We start from the raw sequence: 23,731 nt of genomic DNA, 5'->3' as shown, positions 1-23,731 counted from the left end.
AACTGGACCTTCACCAGGGATCGTCACTGGACTCTTTAAAAAAAGGTAAGTGGGGCAGGGTGTGGGTCATAAGGAGGGGGTAAGGTGGGGGGAAGGAGTAAGGTGGGGGGAGGGAGTAAGGTAGGGGGAGGGAGGGGAGAGGAGGGGAAAGGGGTTCAATGCAAGAGCAAAGGGCTGGAATCCACTTTCCAAACGTTGGGTCCCTCAATCTGACCAACTGAGTACTGGTAGACGATCTCTGAAATCTGAAGAGGAGTTTGTATCTATGGGAATATGTTTACATTGGAACTAATAGAGATAGCCAGAAGTTAAGAATTATACCTTATCATGTTTAAGTACTTCAATTGGTAAACGTTATGCTAATTATTTTTGTTATAGTTAAACTGTATTGTTAAATAAACATTGTTTTAATAAAAACTTCCTAGTGGATAAATAGAATTACACCTGGAGCAAAACACTTTATGCTCACACTAATCATAGAATCATATCATAGAAACCCTACAGTGCAGAAAGAGGCCATTTGGCCCATCAAGTCTGCACCAACCACAATCCCACCCTGGCCCTACCACCATATCCCTACATATTTACCCACTAATCCCTCTAACCTAAGGACACTAAGGGGCAATTTTTTTAGCATGGCCAATCAACCTAACCCGCACATCTTTGGACTGTGGGAGGAAACCGGAGCACCTGGAGGAAACCCATGCAGACATGAGGAGAATGTGCAAACTCCACACAGACAGTGACCCAAGCCGGGAATCAAACCCAGGTCCCTGGAGCTGTGAAGCAAACCACTGTGCTATCGTGCTGCCCAATGCCAAAATCAAAATAATAGTTGGCATCTAGACTAACTTCATAATATACCAGGAGTTTCTGATTTGCTCCCTAACCAATTTAAAAGGCTGCAAGCGGTTTAAGACAGGCAAAGTAATTGGGCAAGAAGATGGAATGTAACATGGGCACGTATAAAATTATGTCCTAGCTAGAAAGAATGGAAAAGTAGAATATTTTGTAAAAGGTGAGAGATTAATAAATGTTGGTACTAAGATTTGAGAGCCCTATATGAGTCACAAAGAGATTAGATACAAGTGCAGTAAACAACTGGGAAGGCAAATAATATGTCAGCCTTTATTTGAAAGGGATTGGAGTAGAAGAGTAAGGCAGTCTTACTTCATTCTTGATTAGACCCCACATGGAGTACTTCATTGAATTTTAGAGTCCTTTCCTAAGGATGAAGATACTTGCCTTAGAGGAGAGGTAAAACAACTCTTCACTAGATTGATTTTTGGGATGGCAGGTCTGTCCTCTGAGGAGACATCGAGTAGAACAAACTTATATTTTATGGATTTTAGAAAACTGAGAGGTGACCTAATTTAAGCAGTTAAAGTTCTTGGAGGATTCATTGATGTAGGTGCTTAAAGTCTGTTTCCCCCAGCTGGGGAGTCCAGAATTAGGGGTCATAGTCTCAGGAGAAAGGAACAGCCATTTAAGACTGAGATGAGGAGACATTTCTTCACTCAGAGCGTTGTGAATTTTTGAAATTCTCTATCTTTAAGGAGTTTGCACAGTCAGTGAGTATATTCAAGATGAAAATCACTATAGGATGTGGGATATGGTGTTGGGGTTTTGGGAAGTTAAGTTCAACCAGAGAGGGGAAGTAAGACTGGGTGGGATGTCTGTGTCTGTTTCTTATGTTCACACAAAAGGATAGGGAATTTCCTTTCGGAGGTACACATTACATCCAAAATTACATCTGTTTTGAGAAGTTGTTTTTTCTCTCGCTTTCACTCAAACTCATTAAAATATCACAAAGTCCAAAATCTGCCCTGAATTGGGCAGAGTTTTGGAATGTATTTTCTTAAAATATCATTTTTAAGGAGAATTCCTCAATATATTTAAGGAGGGTAACTCAGTGTTGTTTAATTAATACAGTTGAAAATGGATTTAACACTAAAAATGAGCCGTTTTAAACACAGTGTTAATCTATTAGGTGATCTGATTTGAAACAAGTGAAATGATTAATTACATTGGGGTACAGATCGCTTTTTCAACATTTGAACAAAATTATATTCAAACACCCTTAATTAATCAATTAATGTCCCTGTGCTCCAAAATAACAGTTTAATTCTTAGAGCCTCCTCGAAGACTTGTAAACGAACTCAGTTATTAGGATCTTCCACTAGTAATTAATTCATCTTGGGGATGTGACCAGTTTTCTGAGTGAGGCCACCTTCTAACACAATGGCTGGAATTTTGCTGCCGATTCTGGGCTGGGCAAGGCTTGCAGAACGGCATTCTCCGTTGCCTCAGGTGGGATCCTACGAACCTCGGATGGGCGAGGCGGTAAAATTCCAGTAAATGTTTCTTAATTTAGCGCAAAAAAACAAACAGTCTTGAGTTGTGTTGAATGCAATTTTCACTTAAAATTCTGTGATCTATTGTAACAGTTAGATCAACTTCAGGCACATTGCGCCCAAGGAAAGAACTGAGTGGAAACTCCAGGCCAAGATGTTCCACCCAGCACCTTCTTTCTTGTATCATCCAGATTCCTGGATCAATGCTCTTGGTAATCATTTCCTATCCCCATGGTGGGCTTTTGCAGAAAATACAGACACATGGGATTGAGGGTGATTTAGTGGTTTAGATCAGGAATTGGCTAGCTGTAAGAAAACAAAGGGTGGTAGTTGATGGGAAATGTTCATCCTGGAGTTCAGTTACTAGTGGTGTACCGCAAGGATCTGTTTTGGGGCCACTGCTGTTTGTCATTTTTATTAATGACCTGGATGAGGGCGTGGAAGGATGGATTAGTAAATTTGCGGATGACACTAAAGTCGGTGGAGTTGTAGACAGTGCGGAGGGAAGTGGCAGGTTACAGAGGGACATAGATAAGCTGCAGAGCTGGGCTGAGAGGTGGCAAATGGAGTTTAATGCGCAAAAGTGTGAGGTGATTCACTTTGGAAGGAGTAACAGGAATACAGAGTACTGGGCTAATGGTAAGATACTTGGTAGTGTGGATGAACAGAGGGATCTGGGTGTCCATGTGCATAGATCCCTGAAAGTTGGCACCCAGGTTGATAGGGTTGTTAAGAAGGCGTACAGTGTGTTAGCTTTTATTGGTAGAGGGATTGAGTTTCGGAGCCAGGAGGTCATGCTGCAACTGTACAAAACTCTGGTGCGGCCGCATTTGGAGTATTGCGTACAGTTCTGGTCGCCGTATTATAGGAAAGATGTGGGAGTGTTGGAAAGGGTGCAGAGGAGATTTACCAGGATGTTGCCTGGTATGGTGGGAAAATCGTATGAGGAAAGGCTGAGGGGCTTGAGGTTGTTTTCGTTAGAGAGAAGAAGGTTAAGAGGTGACTTAATAGAGGCATACAAGATGATCAGAGGATTAGATAGGGTGGATAGTGAGAGCCTTTTTCCTCGGATGGTGTTGGCTCGCACAAGGGGACATAGCTTTAAATTGAGGGGTGAGAGATATAGGACAGATGTTAGAGGTAGGTTCTTTACTCAGAGTGGTAAGGGCGTGGAATGCCCTGCCTACAGCAGTAGTGGACTCGTCAACATTAAGAGCATTCAAATGGTTATTGGATAAACATATGGATGATATTGGAATAGTGTAGATTAGAGGGGCTTTAGATTGGTTCCACTGGTCGGCGCAACATCAAGGGCCGAAGGGCCTGTACTGCGCTGTAATGTTCTATGTTCTATGTTCTATCCTGTCATTTGCCTGTAATATGGAAACATGTGAAGATACAGACAGGTGGAATTTTAGCTTGTCAGTGCAAAATGCATGATTTTATTACAGTGCCACTAGTTAACAGGCAAACAGATATAATTTTGACTGCATAAACTCGAACCATTCCTTGTATTGCATTTCTAGGAAATAGTAAAGAAAGCGATTACAGTTTTTCATTTGTGTTTGTGGTAAATACATTTTCTGTCCCTAGTTTCAATGGGAGCAATAAGATCAACTAGATTATATAGGGCTGGAGTCAGGTAGCCGTGATGAACTTCCTTCCTTACCTGAAGTAAAACCAATTGGGTTTTTTGCTGCAATTGTCAGGTTTCATGATCATTTCCTGATTCCAGTCTTCCAGTTAATTGAATTCAGTTTCATGCCCTACCGCATTGGGATTTAATCTCAAGTCAATGCATTGCTATTCCAGTGGTTCAGGTCACAAATAACATTTTAATTCTGAAGTTCAATCACTCATTTTATATAGGCAACTATGCCGGGGAATATCACACACACAATCCCACAAACGGCAAGTGAGTTAAACAACCAGTTAAGCTGTTTCTTTTTCGATGGTGTTGGTCAGTTAGTAAGATTGGCCAAGATACTGTGAGAATTCCATGCTTCACCTTGAATAGTGCCTTGGGATCAGTGCTGCCAGTGAACCAACTTTGACATTATCAACTTATCCCACATGATGATGTTTGAGTTTATTAACCCTCATTACATGTTGATGTAGAATTGGTCTGTAAGTAAAATTCATGGGAACAACTCTTGTTGCAACAGTGAATTTCCTAATTAGTGATCTCTGTATCTCAACTGGCAGTTCCCCAGAGAATTACTGGATTACCCCCATGACTGACTTCCTGTGCTGTACACGTATGGAATATCATGGTTATTGTCTGTAAAACAAATCTGACAGACTTCCTTCATAGACTCTTGCCAATAATCACAAATAAGTTCAGCTTTCAATGTATCACATCTGTAACAACTGGCTATCATATACAGGTCTGTAAAGGACAATTCAATGGATTCCCCTGGCCTTTTGGACCTCTGGCCGAATCGTGCTCACTCAATTATGAGGTTCCGTTTTTGGAGCTGAAGTATGCATCGAGTGCTTTTAGGATGGCTTCAAATCTGTTACCCCTGTTTCAGGAAGTTATTGTCACAACAGGCCCTGCTGTGTAGACGAATGAACTAACCTGATGCTTCTGCTCTTTGGCAAACGCAACAGGAACAATTCTCCCCCCAAAAATTCTAAGTGCCAGATTTGCATAAAAATAAGACTAAATCCCATTGGGTTTTTTTAGTGGGAGTTTCAAAATGAATCTCCCACACTCCGTGCACTGCAGAATGCACTGGCTTGTATATCATTATAAATCCAGAGTGGGGCCTATCCTAGCTGGAGAGGCTGAAATCAGTGCGCTGAGCGGGCCACTGTGGGTGGGGCTTATTCCCATTGGGAGAGGCCGACAGCATAGCTGGGACTGCCAAGCTGACAATGCCCAGGGAACACTCCCCTTACCCCCTGACCTCCTGGGGGGTGCCTTGATAGCCCCTCTTCATTCCAGTTGGGTTGGGCTGCCAGCTCCCTGCAAGTGGGGAGCTATTGTAAACCCAGCTGGAGTGAACCACTCCTAGCGGGGGAGGGGGTAAGACTCGAACGGGCCAGGAGACTTCAGTGCCAGGCTCACTAATTCCATGCAAATAATATTAAAATGAGATTTAACATAATTTATTCAGCTGACGACGCTGGAAATCTGGCTGCTGGAGACTCGAATGGCTGTGGCACCAAGCAGGGAGCCCGCTAAATGTATTTGATACCTCAGGGATCATTTTCTTAAACAACTCTCAATCATGGCCACTCTGTGGACCTTTAAGGTTTGCAAATGGCTATGGAAAGGGCAGTGACTGCTTGACTAATGCTGACATCACCACCAATTCTCAGTATGCCTCTCACCAAGGTAAATGTCCTGATTTTAAGAAGATGTATTCTAATTCCTCCCCATGCGTGTGCTGTTGATGGCACCACATCATTGTTACATTGGTGTCACCATCATTGCTATCATGATTTGTGGTTTGGTTTCCGCATTGAATGCTATTTGGATTTGGGACCTAATCTAATTGGAAATGGTTCTCTCTACTCATGAATGACTTAGGTCCTACTCCAATAGGTTTCTCCAAAAACTACTTCATTTGCACTATATACATCGTAAACATCTAGATAAGTAGATCTCTCCGGCGTACAAACTATGCCATCATTCTTCGCTTGCTCCCAATTCCTTGATTCTTCAGGCCATGATGTGGAGATGTTGGCATTGGACTGGGGCGGGCACAGTAAGAAGTCTCACAACACCAGGTTAAAGTCCAACAGGTTTATTTGGAATCACAAGCTTTCAGAGCACTGCTCCTTCATCAGGTGAGTGGTCCAAATAAACCTGTTGGACTTTAACCTGGTGTTGTGAGACTTCTCTCTGTGCTCATTCTTCAGAGTCTTTTACATATTATCACAATGTCCCTGTTACATCATAATGCACATCACTCTCTCATTGCCACAACTATTAACCCAATATTCTACAAGTAAATTCATAATAGATTTTTTATCCCAACTCTATGTTCCCTCTCTGTCGATTGATTCCCTAACTGTTCAAAATGCCCTTTCATGGTGTAATATAGGAGCTGGAGGAAAGGAGGAGAATGATGGATACCCCTAATTACCACAATAGGATTCAGAGAGCTGAAACATTCCATGTATTTTCTTTCTCTGTAACCACTGATTCCTATCATCAAGGAATTGAGAGCAAGTGAGGATCCAATTTGTATTAAGCCCCCAAAGTTACACGCTTGCACAGCTTTGCTGGCAGGTTTCGCAAAGGCCAAGAGTTGCTTGATCTCGGGGTTAAACACAAACTCGGTACTCTTAATTTCTCACAATTCATATGTGCATAGAAAATGATTTACCAGTATTATAGCTGTAAGAAGTACATTCCATACTTGGCTTAATTTAAACAGCAGCAGCTCCTTCTAGTCCCCGGAACTGTATGCTAAAGACTGGCATGAGATGTAGGGTGTTAAATGTCATGTCGAGCAATATGTATGTCGAGCAATATGGTTAGAGTGGTATAAAAAGGACATGACTGTAATGTGATGCTCGAAGATGAAACAGAAAAAAGAGATTTTCAAAATTAAGTTCAATGACTGTAGCGTGTGATCTTTCACTGAAAAGCACCATGGTGTGTCCCAGGCCTGACTGGGACTGTGTTCAATAGACTTGTGTATGTTTGATTGTTGCATCTGAACCTTTCATTGATCTTCCATAAACAAGGACTGCAGCCTCTGTCTATTCTGAAAACATTGAAAATTACTTTCATGAAAGGTTCACTGTTGCTCATTCTATTTCTCTTCCTCTTCATAGAACCATAGATTCCCTACAGTGCAGAAGGAGGCCATTCAGCCCTTCAAGCCTGCACCAACAACAATCCCATCCAGGCCCCATCCCCGTACCCCCACACATTTACCTTGTTAATCCACCTGACACTAAAGGGCACTTTAGCATGGCCAATCAACTTAATTTCACATCTTTCAACTGTGGGAGAAAACTGGAACACCCGGAGGGAACTCACACAGGGAAAAACGTGCAAACTCCACAGACAATGACCCAAGGCCAGAATTGAACCCAGGTCCCTGGTGCTGTGAGGCAGCAATGCTAACTACTGTGCCACCGTGCTGTTCTTCTGAAATGTTTCTGCTCATTACATAACAGCACCTTGTGATCTAACCCTGGGCCTGTCCAGCTAACTGGACAGCTGGAGCTTTTATAAAAACCAATATACAGCAAAACATCATGGCACTTACAAACACGATTCTACATATTTCCCAGCATGAGTCCAATCCATCTCTACCCACCCCTCTCAACTCCAGAGGCTCATTCCACTAGGAGTCAAGCCTATAGGGCAGAGCGAAGCAAACTGCAGACACGGGGACTAGTTATCTTTGAAACACTTGTTTATATCGAGTTCCGCTCTGTTCATCTGGAGAGCGGCAACTCTATGGACGCGTGCGACCTTTCAGATGCAAGTAAGGTAGTACTGCATAGTTTAATGAACCTGTAGATATGATAACACAAACTTTCTCCAAGGGCTGAGTCAAACTTCCAATAGGTCCATTAATCTATTATTTTGATGTTTAACCATTGTGTAATTTATAATTTTATAAGCTTGCTATAGTCATAGAACAACAAAAGCACATTTGGTACTATTTGTGTGTGCTTGTATCCATTATAAAAATGTGATATATGTGTAAAAATCCATATACAACTAGCACTGAAATTCATTATCTTGTTTCCAGGTTGCAGAATATTTGTTTGTCATCTGAGATTTGAAATCTCCTCAAACCCATTTTATATCATCTACAATTTGCTGAGAAGAGTCCTTATCCCTCCCTCTCTAATGTTATCAGATTGGTGAACCTTATTTATAATCACTGGATTCACCAGCCAGTCACCGGTATATGGTCACACTTGTCTACAGTTCATCATTGTGGAATGGTTACTCCAGTGTCCAATAAAGATGTGATGAGCATCGATGTGTGTGACCTGTGCCCTGACTCTGCGCTTTGTTTTCCAGGCACACACGGATATGATGAAAGTGGAATTTTCTAGCTATAGTTTCTCTTAGTTTCATCCAGTCAAAATGTCTGTTGCGCAATAAGAAGGATTTTGACTCAATACCTCCTTGAAAATAATGAAATTGATTAATGCAAGGCTGCACATCTTTATTTCAGAAATAAATCAACTAAGTTAAAGTTGGTTTGAGCCAAACATGAAAAGAATATGTCAAACATACTGATGCGCGATTAAATCACTCGGGAGGCTAGATTGTACCCGGGAAATAAAGGCTTTTATTACTAACAAGAATGGAGCACACTATATACAATACAATCCCAGACTAAAGGGTCACCAGGCAGTGCAGTGACCTTTATACTTCCCCAGGTAGGTGGAGCCAACTGGAGTGTACCACAGAACAATATCAACAGATAGAACAGCCCAACCCTAACCCCAACAGTGACAACAGTAACATATCTACAAACACCCATAGTGCTGACCATCCATGGCTCAGCACTCATAGTGGTAACCAACTATGGTTCACCACACATACCCACACTGGACACCATTATTTGGGGGTCGGTTTAGTTTAGTTGGCTGGATGGCTGGTTTGTGACGTGGAGTGACGCCAATTGTATAGGTTCAATTCTTGTATCGGCCGAGGCTATTCGTGAAGGCCCTGACTTCTCAAACTTACTCCTCACCTCAGTTGTGGTGACCCTCAGGTTAAAATCACCACCGGTCAGCTCTCCCCCTCAAAAAGGGGAAGAACAGTCTATGGTCATATGGGACTATGGTGATCTTACCTTTCCCTTTCAGCCAAACATATTTCATTGGCCGAGGTGTTGATTTCCGAAGTCCGGGCAATGTATTTTTACAAATGTAAAATACTGCAGATGCTGGACATCTGGAATAAGAACAGAAAATGCTGCAAATACTCAGCTGGTTTGCCACCATCTGTGGCGTGAGAAACAAAGTTAACAGCTGGAGATGAGCTGTGAGATGATAGAGTTCGTAAAGAGTCAGCAGAAGGCATCAGGAGGGAAGCTCAATGTCTTCCCACGGGATATTTCCAGAAGAAGCAGCAGCCACGACTTATTCACCCACCAACTGGGAAGAGAAGCCAATTAATTTGATTCATTGGCCAATTAATGGCCATTTTATGCCCCTCCAGAATTTTGCTTGCATCAGGACAGTCCTCTACTGCGTGAAGAGACAGCAATCAGATCAGCCATGATCTTAGCAAATAGGAGTCACAATCCTTAGGCGAGGGTCTTCTGATTTGTTCAGTGGTCAGAGATAGGAGGGTTTGACTGTGACTGAGGCAGGTGAGGGGATCAAGAATGCAGGAGGGCAGGAGCTCGAGGGGCCAAATGGCCTACTCCTAATTCATATATTTGTATGCAATTGTATCCTAGGCTGTTAAGAGAAGCAAAAGAAGAAATAGTGGAGACGCTGACTATTTTTTTCTAGTCTTTTCTTGCTACAGGTATGGTGACAGCGGACTGGAGGACAGCTAATGTGGCACCATTGAACAAAAAGGATAAAGGGATAGACATCTGAAATGTTGGACTGAGTTTTGCCTGAAACAAGGATGTCTCACCACCTGGACTGAAAGCAGATCTCAAGCCAGCGTGGGCTGAGGGAGGTGGAGGTGGTCAATTAAGAAGCTGTTACCAGGACAGCGGTAACAGTTAACAATTAAGACAGTTTCCCATCTCTGAGAGTTGTGGCCTGTCAGAGGACAAATTGCAAGAGCTGCAGCTCCTGCCCTCCTGCATTCTTGAGCCCCTCACCTGCCTCACTCACAGTCAAACCCTCCTGTCTCTGACCACTGAACAAATCAGAAGACCCTAGCCTAAAGATTGTGACTGGCTTGTGCAATAACGTGCCCAAGTAACTTTCCCCTTCCCTGATGAATTGCAATGTCTGTCGCTCTGCCTCTAGCTAATTGACTCTGAATCAAAGCCCCTCAAGCCATAGACAAGCTTGTCTTGGTTCATACTGGCGTCCAGAGTTCCCACATACTGCAACTGCAACACATCACCTACCCTGCCATCCTTATGGCATTCTAATTAACAAATTAATCACTTATTTTCATGATTTTGGTTTTATTTTGGAGGATTTATCCTTTTTCATTGATATAAAGCCCCTTAATACATCCTCTCTCACAATGTAAATGTCATCCAATATTTCACTCTTCTCTCTGATTGCGATGTCTGTAATGTCCCTCTCTTTTATAAATATTAAGAACCATATTGAAAAGTCCTTTGCCTCCACACAGCGATAACCCTCAGGAACCGTAATAGGCCCAACTCTTTCTTCAGCTATTTTCTTCCCTATATTTATTTATAAAAAACCTTTGAGCTTTCCTGGCCAATATTTTTTCAGACCTACCCTTTACTCACTAATTTCCATTCACCCCTATATTTATTTATATTCCTCTAGGTTTCTGCTAATTAAGCCTTCTGTATTTCTCACAATCGTCCTTTCTTTTTCTTTATCCTCTCCTTTACACTGCCTGACATGTATGGGGCTCTGGATTTGTTAATTACACTGTTTTTCTCACCCTCACAGCCTCTTCCTTCAATGCCTCCCACTGAACTGGAACTGACTTATCTCCAAGTAGCTGTTTGCAATCCACTTTAGCTGAATTAAATGGGCTGGATTTTACACTCCTCCACTCCTCACTGGCATACTTGAAGACTGGGGGTGGGTAGCAGTGGGTGGGTGAATGTCTTGTAAAATCCTGCACATGGCCTTCCCATCGCCCTATCTGCCCACCACAACCTGACTCTAATTTTACAGGGAGCAATGTAAAGGTGTGAGAAGGATGGAAAATGGAAGCAAAGTCAATGCATATCGAGATTGTTCAACAAGTAATCACGTGGTAATTTATATAGTTTCGTGTTTTAAAATATTGTTGTTGTTCAAATATAGTACCTGGTATTCAAAGGGATGATATAATTTGGGGAAATAGCACCTTTGGGGCTGAGCAGTTTGGATTGTGAGGATAAATTCGTTTTTGTAAATGTAAAATGATGAACAATTCTGAGAAAAGAATGCAAAGGAAGTTGCTTAAACTGTTTTCTTTTATCAGTCTCTTGAGATTTTCTTTGTCAATTTCTACTATTACATCTGATCTATTCAGTATCTTGCCAGTAACTGTACAAGCTAGGGCATAGCCAATTCTGAACAGTGCCTGGCTTGGTTGCTATTGGTTTTAGAGTCAAGATATCTTAGCCCCTTAAAATCTGGTAGTAAGATTACAGTAAGAGGGAGCGACCAGCAGCATGCTGCCTTCCAGTAAGTGTGCAAGGAGTGGACCCCTGATTGGCAATGGGAGTGAGAGCATTGCTCAGGAGATTGTGGCCTTCATCAGTACAAACAGATGGAAAGATACGCACTTTGAGCATATGTTTTCCCAGCTAGTGCTCCCTATGAGCACCACATAACACTGGGGAGAGCTAATCTGTTAAAGCAGATTATAGAGAGCTTTTGCAGTGAGAATGGAGAAGACATTTTAAGCAGCAAGTGTGACTGTAATAGACTACATGATAAAAGTACCTTAACTCGAGGGTTTCCCTCTCAAATCAAAATCAAATCTCCTGCAGTCATATTTTTTAAATCAACAGAATATTCAAACTTTGTGATAAATAAGTAACAGATTTTCCTTTCATTATGCCTATCATCCAAATGGCAAATGAAGTACAGTCTCAAACAATCTAAAGCCTTCCATGGAATTTTGTTAGTGAATAGAGGGTTGTGTGTACTTCCAGTCTCTACATCTTTGATGGTTATTTTAAGTGTAATTCACTAATTATCTATCGGTTACAGACAGTAAAATTCCTACAGTGTTGAAGGAGGACATTTGGCCCATCAAGCCTGCACCGACAACAATCCCAACCCGACCCTACCCCCGAAACCCCACTTATTTACCCTGATAATCCCCTGACACTTTATTTAGCACGGGGCGGACTATGGAAAGGTCCATTGACCTCAGGTGGGAGTTTCTGGCTTCGGGGTGGGCGAGGCAGGTAAATCCCACCCATCTTATCATGTTACCACCATGATGGTAGAAGGCCAATTAGATAAAATTATCTTTTTCTTATCTAGTGTTACGGACAGGAAAGAAACAGGCAAACTATACTTCTTTCCCCTCGCCAACAGTTCATAAGCAGAAGAGGTTTTGAATTATTTTTGAAGAATGCTGTGACGTGTTTTCCCAAACCCTTGGTTTGTGATTCAATAGATTAATAACTCACAGTAAACTCACATTATGGTTAGTTTATTTCACATTCAAAACCCAGGGGAGGGGTGTTCACAACTTCCCACTCCATTACAGTAAGTGGGGGATTTAAAAAAGCCCTATACTATGGATAATAACAATACAAGAACCACAGCAATAGATTTATGTGATTTCCAAAGTACATGAAGTCAAAGTCCAGAGTGTGTTTCCTACGTGGCAGAGTTTAGTCCTGATGAGTTTCTGGCAAATATAACCCGGCTATTTAATAAAGGAGGGAGGGGAAAATAAAGGAAATTACAGACTAGCTAACCTAACAGTAGTAGAGAAAATATTACAGCCTATTATAAAGGTTGCAATAACAGGACACTGAGAAAGAATCAACAGGATTAGACAAAGTCAACATGGATCACTGAAAGCGAAATCATGTTTTACAAAACTACTGGAATATTTTGAGCATGTAACAAGCAGAATAGATAAGAAAGAACCAGTGGATGTGATGTATTTGAATTTTCAGAAAGCTTTTGAAAAAGTCCCACATAAGAGGTTAGTGTACAAAGTTAAAGGATTGGGCGCAATACATTGTTGTGGATTGAAAATTGGTTGGCAGATAGAAAACAAAGAGTAGAAATAAATGGGTCTTTTTTGGAGTGGCAGGCAGTGACTAATAGGGCACTGCAGGGATCAGTACATGGGCCCTAGCTATTCACAATATAGATCAATGATTTGGATGAGGGAACCAAATGAAATAGTTCCAAGTTTGCTGATGACACAAAACTAGGTGGAAATGTGATTAGTGAGGAGGATGTAAAGAGACTTCTAGGTAATTCAAACGAGTTGAGTGAGTGGGCAAATACATGGCAGATGCAGTATAATGTGAATAAGTGTTAAGTCATCCACTTTGGATGGAGAAGCAGAATGGTAGAGTATTATTTAAATGATGATAGGTTGGGAAATGTTGATGTGCAAAGGGACCTCTGTATCCTAGTACACCAGTCACTGAAAGCAAGCAAGCAAGCAGGCGCAACAAGCAGTTAGGAAAGCAAATCGTTTGTTAGCCTTCATTGCAAGAGGATTTGAGTACAGGAGCAGGGATGTTGTACTGCAGCTGTACAGGGCTTTGGTGAGACACACCTAGAATATTGTGTGCCGATTTCATCTCCTTCCCTAAGAAAGTACAGCGAAGGTTCAGCAGATTGATTCCCGAGTTGGCAGGATTGATGTATGGGGGAAAATTAGCCCTATATTCACTGGGGTTTAGAAGAATGAAAAGGGATCTCATTGAAATGTATAAAGTTCTGACAGACCTGGACAGATTGGATGTAGGGATGATGATTCCCCTGGTTTGGGCACCTAGAACAAAGCTTCACAGTCTCGAAATACAGGGTAGGCCATTTAGGATTGAAATGAGAAGACATTCCTTCAATCAGAGGATGGTGAACATGTGGAATTCTTTACCACTGACGGCTGTGGAGACTAAGTCACTGGATATATTTTTTAAAATATAAAACAATTTCTAGACACTGAAGTGACCCACTGTCAATAGCAGCCATACAGAAGAGTTTCATGATTGTGGGGTCTATTCCAAAGGATTTAAATTTTCTGAGGTATTATAATCATGAATATCCTTTGACTACCACATCTGTACACTGTTCCCTCTAATTCAATTCATCATTTACTTTAGCAGCTAGATACTTGTCATCAGTGAATATTTCAATGTCTACATCATGAATCTTCACAGGAACAGTGAAGATTAACAGACTTTTTCCTAAAGTCTACGTGCGGAATTTTCTACTTCTGCCAGCGGCAGGAATCATGGCGGATGGAACACTAAATTTGGTGAGAATGAAAAAGTCCGTTTTCCACCAATGGAAAATTAGTTTGGAATGTTGTTCTTCTGACAGTGATCTGTTACTCTGCATCACCCACACAAAGCTGTAAGGTTAGTTTGCTGTGTCCACATAGAGGATGCACCATGGGATGACAGTTTAATTAGTTTCAAACATTCAGCACCCTGCATTCATCAAAAGCCTGTCATGTTTCTCTCCTGGATACACTTTTCATTCGGGAGAAACATGGTCTAGTCAGTATTGACACAGCAATCAATGATAACTTCTCCCCGTCATGGACCCTGCTTGGGACTTGGGAGACTGTGCAAAAGTATTGTTTTCTTAACATCACAGTCCTCGCCCTGGCCCAGCTCATACAGGCCAATGCCTTCAAGATATCCTGAGTCAACGAGTGCACTCTCAAGCCATTAACTCCATGTTGAGTTATGTGCTGCACCTTTACACAAGGATCACATAAAACGTTGCTAAGCAGCCATCCAATGCAAGACCTCTTCAGGTAATGAGAAGGCTTCATCAAGGTGAGCACACCTCTCACATCACACTGAGAGGCACAATGGTGCCACAATGGTGGCACAGCGCCAGGGACCTGGGTTCGATTCCCGGCTTGGGGTCATTGTCTGCACGGAGTCTGCACGTTCTCCCTGTGTCTGCGTGGGTTTCCTCTGGGTGCTCTGGTTTCAAAGAACAAAGAAAATTACAGCACAAGAACAGGCCCTTCGGCCCTCCAAGCCTGCACCGATCATGCTGCCCGACTGAACTAAAACCCCCTCCCACAGCGGTTTCCTCCCACAGTGCTGGTTAGGTGCATTGGCCAGGCTAACTTCTCCTTCAGTGTACCCAAACAGGCGCCGGAGTGTGGCGACTAGGGGATTTTCACCATAACATCATTGTATTGTTAATGTAGGCCTAATTGTGACACTAATAAATAAACTTTAAAACGCTTAGCCCTCTCGCAGACATTTGTATTTTTCCCGGTTACTTCATAATTAAGGACCCCACGCACCCCGGACATTCTCTCTTCCACCTTCTTCCGTCGGGAAAAAGATACAAAAGTCGGAGGTCACGTACCAACCGACTCAAGAACAGCTTCTTCCCTGCTGCTGTCAGATTTTTGAATGGACCTACCTCACATTAAGTTGATTTTTCTCTACACCCTAGCTATGATTGTAACACTACATTCTGCAATCTCTCGTTTCCTTTTCTAGAAACTGTATGTTTTGTCTGTATGGAGCGCTAGAAACAATACTTTTCACTGTATGCTAATATACGTGACAATAATAAATCAAATCGTCTAGTCCAGCGCCATATATGGGGAGAGTTAGAGCCAAACATCAGACAGAACAGACTCCTCCATCCTTTGTTCCAGCCTGGCCTCTGACAATTCTGCCTGATGTTCCCCTGTCTCTCTGTGTCACCAATTCCAGAGGCTCATCATCGGGCTCAGGCTCAGTAAGGCCCTGGTCTCCAGCAGTCCTCTCAGCATCGGCGACCTCGGCTGTCACTGTTGTAACCGTACATGAGGTGACCATCGGATTGGGAATCCAGGCCTCCTCTAGAATGAGGTCCCACCGAGGTGTGTGTATCTGCATTGCTGCAGGGTGCAAGCGAACACAGTGACAATGTTTCATCAGATAGCAGGTCAGCTTCCTCATCTGAGGTGGCCTGAGGGCTGGGGTTAAGTGCTCTGGAGGACATCCTTTGCCTTTTCCTCCTGGGACTGGAATAGAGAAAAGAGTTAATTAGTGATTGACTGGACAGTCTCCTACACTATAGGTCACTCACGGTCATTGTCCGCATGTGGTTGATGTGAATTGGCTTGTTGGATCTCGCTTTCCACGCAGGAATGATCCTTATCCTGTCAAGCCAGCCCTGCAGCCTACTCACCAAGCAGTGAGGGAGAGTTCTCAACTCCTGGATCCCTCACGCTGGTCTTGGCATTCTCCCTATTGTAATGGAAAATCCTATCCTGCTGAAAGACAGATGGATTGACTGTGAGCAGTCTGGATGAAAAAGCAGTTCAGAAGCATGCGTGCCTGTTGAGCCTCCGCAGTAAGGGCTGGAGACACCGTTTGTGCAGGAATGTACAGGAGAGGGTGAGTTGCTCAAACACATTCAGTGCTGATGCCCCATCTGCTGGCTGTGTGTGACATTCCTGCAGGCTCCAATCCTGAAACTGTCCGATACCCTTAGCGAGTTTGGAATGAGAAGAAGCTTCACTTAACTTAGCAGAGTGGAGCAGATCATTCATCTTTTTTCAACGTTACAAGGTAGTTCTTTACAGTTTTTCATTTAGCGTTAACCTCGCCGGTGACCTCCTCCCATGCTGGTGTGGTCAGGTGGGAGGAGCCCCTGAACTCGTCCTTTGGAAAGAGCGCTTCCCACCTTTCCTGGACGGCCTGGAGGCATCGCTGAAATACTTCATCCTGTTATACACAGGATTTTATTAAACTAGAAAGGGTGCAGAAAAGATTTACTAGGATGCTACCGGGACTTGATGGTTTGAGTTATCAGGAGAGGCTGGATAGACTGAGACTATTTTCCCCGGAGTGTCAGAGGCTTAGATCCTATAGAGGTGATCTAGGTGATCCTATAGAGGTCTATAAAATAATGAGGGGCATAGATCAGCTAGATAGTCAATATCTTTTCCCAAAAGTAGGGGAGTCTAAAACTAGAGGGCATAGGTTTAAGATGAGAGATACAAAAGTGTCCAGCGGGGCAATTTTTTCACACAGAGGGTGGTGTGTGTCTGGAACAAGCTGCCAGAGGCAGTAGTAGAGGAGAGTACAATTTTGTCATTTAGACAGTTACATGGGCAAGATGGGTATAGATGGGTACAGGGTACAGCGAGGCCTGGATAGAGTGAACGTGGAGAAGATGTTTCTACTAGTAGGAAAAGCTAGAACCTGAGGGCACAACCTCAGGCTGAAGGGACGATCCTTTAAAACAGAGATGAGGAGGAATTTCTTCAGCCAGAGAGTGGTGAATCTGTGGAACTCTTTGCCGCAGAAGGCTGTGGAGGCCAGGTCATTGAGTGTCTTTAAGACAGAGATAGATGGGTTCTTGATCAATAAGGGGATCAGGGGTTATGGGGGAAAGGCAGGAGAATGGGGATGAGAAAAAAAATCAGCCATGATTGAATGGCGGAGCAGATTCGATGGGCTGAGTGGCCTAATTCTGCTCCTCTGTCTTATGGTCTTATAGAGGGATATGGGCCAAATGTGAGCAATTGGGACTAGTGGTAAAAACTGGGTGGCATGGACAAGTTGGGCCAAAGGGCCTTTTTCCATGCTGTAAACCTCTATGACTCTGAGTCTATGATGCTGATGCTCCAGATCATCTTAGCGCTGTGGATTCAGTGTGTGACAGAGCATCCAGGCTGCAGAGAGTGAATGTCTGTCCTGGTACTGTTTAAATATGGTGGCAGGACCTTTGACCCCATGAGGTGTTAGAAGGGCAGACAAATCCCTGCCCGCCCATCACCAGATTCACCGAACACCTCACTAATGCATAATTAATGAGCTGAAAAGTGGAAGATTACCCATGTTCTGCTGACCTGCAGCCCAGCAGGAATCACACTGATTCTCCCACTCTTCACTGCACTTAGTCTCCAGAATGGAAAATGACACCCTATAACTAGGATGTCTTGTTTTCATTCCATCTAAGAGAATTGTTATCTCACCATTTTATGATCTTTTCCATCATGTTACTATAGTTTCCTTTGGAGTTCCTTACGAGAGCCACTAGTACCGTGTCATCAGTATACTTCAGGATCGTTAAGTCAGTGTACCTTGATCGACAGTCATTCATGGGCAGCAGAGTGATTAGCACTACTGCCTCACAGCGCCAGGGACACGGGTTCAATTCCAGCCTCTGGTCACTATCTGTGTGGAGTTTGCAGGTTCTCCCCATGTCTGCGTGGGTTTCCTCCGCATGTTCTGGTTTCCTCCCAATGATCCAAAAATGTGCAGGTTACATAGATTGGCCATGCGAAAATTAGCAGGGTAAATATATGGGGTTATGGGTACAAGGCCTGGGTAGACTATTGTCAGAAGGAGGCCATTCAGCCCATCGATTCTGCACTGTAGGGATTCTAAAAAAAAATTCTAATGTAGAGGATGAAATGTAAAAGGTGACAGTAACAGCCCTGAGGAGATCCAGTATTTGTTAACATGGTCTCTGGGTAAATCCCTGAGAATAACACTCATTGGGTCCTGTTTTGAAGGAAATCACTGATCCAAAGTAGGAAAGTTGGATTAACATCAAAGTTTTTCAATTTCTCTATAAACTTGAATAGTTGGGATTAAAAGTTGAAGCAAAATCAACAAAAGTAGCGTGAGGATAGTTGCCCAATCGATCTGTGGTAGACCAAGGTCAGAACAGCATCATCCACTGAATTATGCAGTTGACAGGCAAACTGTAACTGATCAATATAAGGAATAAGAGAATTGAAAAGACTCTTTGACACAATGTGCTCAAAACACTTCCTGACTATCAATGTCAGAGTCATTGTTTGGTAATGTTGTCATGAATGCTGTACGCAGAAAGTCAATCTTATGATTTACAGAATGATGAACTGAATTTTATACTCTCAGGTTGTCCGAATTATCCGAGTCCAGTTGTGGGTTAAAACATGGACTGTCAGCAATCGTTCATTCATTTTTAATGTCACGTTCACATTTCCAGGTGGATTTAACTGCTCTAACATGGGCGGTGCAGAAACATTTCTTGGTTACACATTGTAAAAAATTCTATTGCAACCATTGTGAAGATTAAGTTACAACAACAAGGCAACTCTGTCGCAAAAATGGAAACAATGCCTCATTGAAATTCATCTAACTTTGTGTCAGTTCCATAAACACTGCATCCCCGGCCTTGGCCACAGGATGGAACAAAGACAAGTTACCATGACAAATACATAAAAACAAGACATGGTGACATATTATGCTAATGAAAGAGATGGTTTTCTATTGAATAAGAAAGGACAAAAAGCTATGCTATGATTGGTGGACTATGTATGCAAATAAAGAATGAGAAAATTGCTCATTTGCTATAATTAAATATAACTGCTAAGTATCTGTATGGATCAACAGAACATCAGAGTGAAATTCACTGTGTCTGTTCTCCTTGCTAGCAAGTAATAAAAGTTTAGGAGATTTGAGTACTCACCATGCATTGTCTGGTTAATCCTCAATACCATATGTGAACAAGCAACAAACCTTTGTAAAATTGCAGATCATAGACAGACACACCCACAGAATAGGATGATTGTCTAAGCCGTATACCATTGTAATACAATCCTAAATATGGGCATATCAGTGTAAACTCCAGTGCTTATTTCCAGACATTGAACATTCTATTGGAATTTTATCATCAAGCCATTTTCTGGACTCGTACTGGTGAAAAGCCGTGTTATCGCCAACAGGAGATTGCAACTAAAATCAAAGAATCCATCACGCAAACCAGCCTCCCAACCATTGACACCGTCTACACTTCCTGCTGTCTCGTCAAATAATTAAGGACCTCACGCACCCGGATATTCTCTCTCCCACCTTCTTCCATCGGGAAAAAGATGGAAAAGTCTGAGGTCACGTACCAACCGACTCAAGAACAGCTTCTTCCCTGCTGCTGTCAGACTTTTGAATGGACTTACATTGCATTAAGTTGATCTTTCTCTACACCCTAGCTATGACTGTAACATTACATTCTGCACTCTCTCGTTTCCTTCTCTGTGTACGGAATGTTTTGTCTGTACAGTGCACAAGAAACAATATTTTTCACTGTATGTTAATACATGTGACAATAATAAATCAAATCAAACAAAGATGATAAGCCTTCACATTAAACCAGTCAGTCATGCTTCAAACATGTTCTTTTGTGCAAAGATTTATATTTACCTGTTTACATCCACATTTCTTCAAATTCAAGCACTAACTAAATTCATCCATAATTGGAATTCTCAGAAACCATGCACTCGATCTGAAAACATTTCTGCTTCAAGTTCACAGACAAGGGTCAACAGACAAATGGTTTTGGCTGTTTGGTTGCTTCTCGCAAGCTTCAATTCATGAAATTAAAACTCAAATTGGGATTTGAAACAGACTTTGTCCTCCCAGTTGCTGACACTATTGCACAATGCCCTCTGTGTGCACTAAATGATTCTAATGTGGCAATATCATTTCTAAAAAAATGATGGAGTTGGCCCAAATAAGTAGTTTGATATCTGCGGCATGGAAAGTTCTGAAATCCTTATTTAAAGATGAAATGACTAAATATCTAGATGTCATGAAAATAATTATCAATGGATAATATGGATTTCAAAAAGGAAGATCATACTTGAGGGAGTTGTCTGAGGTGGCACACGTGGTGCATTGTACAAATGAAGTGGATGTGGTGTATATGGACTTTGCCACACCAGATACCTTAGGAAAAGGTTAGAAGATATGGTACTTGAATTAATAGCCGGTTAGAAGGTAGAAAGAGAGGGTGGGATGTAAAAGCAGTTTCGCAGAGTGGTTAGAAGTGCATAGTGGAGAGCTGCAGCTATTGGAACTATTTTTGTTCAACCATGCACAACAGTGATTTGATCAGAGAACCCAAGGAAGAAAGATCCAAATTTACAGACAATTCTAAAATTGGATGGCCAATAAATAATACTGAGGTTCAAAGCAAGTTACAAGATGGTATTGAGAAGATTCTGGCAGCAGTTGGAATATTGTATGGGACCTGAGAAAGTGAGGAGTTGGTAAAACAAATCAGGTGAGATCCTACCTCTGACTTCAAGTTGATATATTCTGGAATGGTACAAGGACTGGATCTTGCCAAGCCTGCTGTCCATAACCCATCTGCAATGAAATGATCTGTGTTGAAGTTAACTGAAGGGCTGGCTGATGCAAATGAAACACTTGCACTGCAGGAGTCAGTCCCATTGGAAGGGAGGGAATATGTGTGCAAGTAACCAAGATGCCTTGTTCTATCAAAATGTGGGGTAGCACGGTGGCACAGGGATTAGCACCGCTGCCTCACAGCACCAGGCACCTGGGTTCGATTCCCAGCCTAGGTCACTGCCTGCGTGGAGTCTGCACGTTCTCCCCGTGTCTGCGTGGGTTTCCTCCGGGTGCTCCGGTTTCCTCCCACAGTCCGAAAGGTGTGCAGGTTAGGTGCATTGGCCATGCTAGTTCTCCCTCAGTGTACCCGAACAGGCACAGGAGTGTGGCGACCAGGGGATTTTCACAGTAATTTCATTGCAGTGTTAATGTAAGCGTACTAGTGACACTAATAAATACATTATTAAAAATAGCAAGAATTCCAGTGTTTGACAGAGTTAAGTAACAATTTGGAAAGTTTTGGCCCTGATTTTACTGGCACACCTGTCCCGATTTCAGGGTGGGCAAGGTTCGCAGAACGGCATTTTCCATTGGCCTCGGGTACGGTCTTACGAGCCTTGGGCGGGCGTGCCGGTAAAATTCCGGCCTACATTTCTAAATCTGACAGCACAATCGTTCTTTGCTATCTGGGTCACAGGCCCACAACTGGAACTCACAGCATGACTCAAGTTCAAAAAATGATGTCTCAAATCCACATTAGCCTGTCTGTTGGACAGAGAGGACTCAGGTGAGGTCATCCGCTCTCTCCAGGTGAAGGATAGACTGGAATTTGTTGGCCTAAAAACCACAGAGATGCTCATCACCCTTAGGGGAAAACGGACAATAGGGAAGATGGTATTCCAAATCCCCTCGACTCCCCTCATAATGTACCTCAATCCTGACTTCAGATCAACAGTGTCCGATTGCAGTGTCTGCGTGTTCACCCTTCTATTTCCCGTACCAGTCACCGTGGCCTCTTCCCCGAAATATAGACGTCCATTTAATGCAGGAGTCAGATTGTTCTTGAGGTTTCTGATCTCTCTGGGGAGCAGCCATGCAATGCTAATTTGTTTGGATTACTGACTCTCCTGCCATAGATTCAGCATCGGTGAATCAAATCGCTGTACCATCATTACCCACTTGAGGGCAGCTGTGAGCAGAGTAGCAACGCAAACCAGCTTCCAGCTGAATTGAGTCATTCTTCCGAAAGACAAATTAAGGGAAAGTTAGGAACTTCATTGCGATGAAATTAGAAGAAGCTCAAATTTAGTGCAAACCTGAGTCATTATGTAAATATAGCTGAAACAGATATGGATGAATCAATTCATTTCACACATTTAATGCATCTCCCACAGGAGGCACCTATAGGTGGTATCATAGAATCCCTACAGTGCAGAAGGAGGCCAATCGGCCCATCAAGCCTGCACTGGCAATGATCCCACCCAGGCTCGATCCCTGTAACCTCACATATTTACCCTGCTAATCCCTCTGACACTAAGCATGGCCAATCAACCTAACCCGCACATCTTTGGACTGTGGGGGGAAACCGGAGCACCCGGAGGAAACCCACGCAGACACGGGGAGAACGTGCAAACCCCACATTAGGATGCGACCCTCAGGAATTGAACCTGGGTCCCTGGCTCTGAGACAGCAGTGCTAACCACAGTGCCGCCATGATGCCCACTGGATGATTAGCACTGGATAACAATCAAGCAACAAAAGTTACAGGTGGGTGTTGTCAGGTACAACCGTGTAACTGACATGGCACCAGTGCTCTAGTTAAGGTCAACTATGAGATAACAACTTGACCAACATAACCATTGAGGAGGGTTCCAGAAATCCACTTATGTGAGAAAAAGTACTTTCTCCCATCACCTGCAGTCCACATCACCTGATATTCAAATAGAGCAAGAAAACCTCCTGTTGATTAACATCTACCACCCTCCCTCAGCTAATGAATCAGTTCTCCTCCCTGCGCCACTTGGTAGTGCCGAGGGTGGCAAGGACACAGAACGTACTTCAGGTGGGGAACTTCAACGCCCAAGAGTTACTCAATAGCACTACCACTGGCCAAACCCCGTAGGACGTATCTGCCAGGCAGGACATGCAGCAGGTGATGAGGGAACAAACAAGTGGGTAAAACCTACTTGATCTCATTCTGCCTGTCACAGACACACTTGTCTAATACAGTACTGGTTGGAATGATCATCCCACAGTTCCTGTGGAGAGCAAGTCATGTCTTCATACTGAGGATGCCCTCCGTCATGCTGTGTGGCACCTGGGCCATGCCAAATGGTCTGCCACATCCCTCACGCAACCATTACCAACAAGCCAGGTGACCATCCAGCTTCAATAAAGAATGTAGGAGCAGACTAGGGAGCAGATCAGGCATATGTACAAACAAGATACTAATCTGGTGAAGCTGCAACACAGGAC

The sequence above is a fragment of the Mustelus asterias genome, chromosome 9 (genome assembly GCF_964213995.1).
Source record: "Mustelus asterias chromosome 9, sMusAst1.hap1.1, whole genome shotgun sequence".
In the NCBI taxonomy this organism is placed as follows: Eukaryota; Metazoa; Chordata; class Chondrichthyes; order Carcharhiniformes; family Triakidae; genus Mustelus; species Mustelus asterias.
The sequence above is the reverse complement of the archived record's forward strand: the minus strand, read 5'-3'. Positions refer to the sequence as shown.